Source organism: Equus asinus, chromosome 15 (assembly GCF_041296235.1).
Source record: "Equus asinus isolate D_3611 breed Donkey chromosome 15, EquAss-T2T_v2, whole genome shotgun sequence".
Classification (NCBI taxonomy): Eukaryota; Metazoa; Chordata; class Mammalia; order Perissodactyla; family Equidae; genus Equus; species Equus asinus.
Genome location: NC_091804.1, coordinates 19,321,506 through 19,323,860, shown reverse-complemented (window position 1 = coordinate 19,323,860; position 2,355 = coordinate 19,321,506).

The window sequence follows — 2,355 nt, the reverse complement described above, 5'->3', positions numbered from 1 at the left end:
CTGAATTGTGCAGGTTAATTCTGTACCTGTAACTTTGACAATTGAGCAGCTTTTGGAAGGGCAGTTCCGGCTCACTTTACACTGTAAATCCTGGAACGGTCTGTTTGGAAAGACAGGACTTCTCCCCAGGGCAGAATTTCCTCAGGTAGTGGGGGGATTCTTGACCTGATGGAAGTAAGCTGGTACGAAAAGCACAATCTGGAAGACTAAAACCAGACAAAAAGGGCTGCTGGAGTGGACATCTTTTCAGGGAACGGGGAGAATCTGGTTATACTTTCAGGCCAGTAGAAAGCGAGGAGTTGAGATGTGTACTGATTAACTCGTGGGGAGCAGAGCGGGTTCTGCGAGAGCCTTCCTCTCCCACTTCTGGTCTTCCTACCTGCTGGAAACTGCCTGGTCTTCTGGCTTAAAAGGCTGCTTTGAGGAGAGAGGTTTATAGATGGAGTCTTGGTAGAGAGTGACTTTGAACCTCCTCTTTCTGCTGTGCAGAATAATTGATGTAAAAAAAACCTTCCCCTTGGAGATAGAGCAACGTTTGTCTTATTTTGTGTATTGTTTGGTGCCTGCCTCACTGTTGAAGGCAGTGAAGGGTTTGTATAAAGCAGCCTTTGAAATGGAAGGAAACCCTAAGGCTTCCAGCCTCCTGGCGCCGCTTGGTTTCAGGCGAAGCGCGGACACCAGACGTGCAGGGAAGGTTCCAAGGGAGGAAGGGTGCAGGAGGGGCTGGGGCACAGCGCGCCACTCCTAGGTCGGCTCGGCTCCCTGGACGCCTGTGCTGGGGGCCGCGTGGGGGCAGCAGAGGCACGTGGCCTCGGCTGCCTTCCAGGAAGGGAGCGGCCATTTCCCGAGGGCGATCGCAGGCGCTTTTGGGCTGTGGGTCCTGCTGGCCTTGCGCAGGCCGCAGAGCTGGAGGGAGGCTGGGGGGATGGGAATCGCGGTCCTTGGGTAGTGATTGTTGTCCTTGCTGCTGTCTCTGCTGTCTCCCTTCCTGGCCCTGCCTGAGCCACCTCCAATCCTGTCCTCTACCCTGGGCCCCTTCCAGACGCACGCTTGGTGGTCCCACCTTTCTCCTACAGCCAGCAAAACAATGCCACCTCCCGCTCGTGGGCTCACTGATACCATAGCCTCTGGTGCCCCAGGCCCTCCTCCCCGCTTTCTCTGGGCAGTGATCCCCAGGCCTATTGAGAAGGCAGAGGAGGGAGGGAGCGGGAGCGAGCCCTCCCCATGCAGGCGCAGCTCCGTGCTATTGGTCCCCGTGCTCGCCCTAAACTTGCCGTGCTCACGAGGTGTGTGCTTTACATGGGTCGTTTCCTGTAGCCCTTATCATCACCACAACTTAGAGGAGGAAACCTGCTTGAGGTCACACAGCTAGAACTGGTCAGAGCCCCCTCCTGCCTTGCAATCCCTCCCACCTCTGGGGCCCCATGGCTTCCCGCTTCGTGACCTCACTTAGGGCTCTGCTCAGCCCACACCATCCCTCCATGGGACGGTTCTTGATAAGGTCACCAGTGAATCTCGTTACTAAATCTAGTGGATGTTTCATGTCTCTCTCTCAGTTCTAACACAGCAGATCCCTCTTGCTTTTCCTTCTGCCTTCCAGGTCACTTCTGTCTCTACTAGCATATGCTCTGAAGACACATATTGCCAGCCCTCAGGTGCGGTCCTGGAGCTCTTTAAGCAGTCATCAGCACTCACCTTGACTGATTTCCGAGGTAGCATGCCTGGCCCATTTCCTGCCCTCTGAGCTGCAGCCCCAAGGCACTGACTGCCTTCCTCTCTCTCCACTTGGGTATCTCCAAGGCCATCTCTACACAGAAATGTCCACATCCTCTCCCTGAACCTCCGCTGGCATCTTCTCCCAGTTACCACCACTTCAGTACCTCCAGCTTGTAAGATGCATGTAAACCAATCTCCAGTCATCACTGCCACCATCCTGATGTAAGACACTGGCCTGTCTCAGCAGTTGTCCCTCTAGGTCTGCCCTCCAAGTGGTAGCCCGAGGGTGCCACCCATGCTCCCCACTAGAGGCAGTGGGGGAGGGGTGGCTGTGATGACGGTCCAGGTGAGAATGGAGTAGCCTAAACCAAAAAGGGAGCAATAGATAGTCAGGTGGAGAGAGATGCATGCTTAGTGGGCTCTGTTGGGATGTGGAGGTTGGATATGGGGGAAGGAGGTCCTGTGAGGGCACCTGGCTTGGCGGGGAGGCTCGGTTTTGGACTTCATGACTTGGATACCAAATAGGCAACTGGATATTTGGCGATAACAGACTTGAGAATGATGTGCAAATAGGTGTGAATTTAGTGAATACCAAGGTAGAGTGAGAATAACAAGTGATGGTCAGAGAAGGAAAAGGCC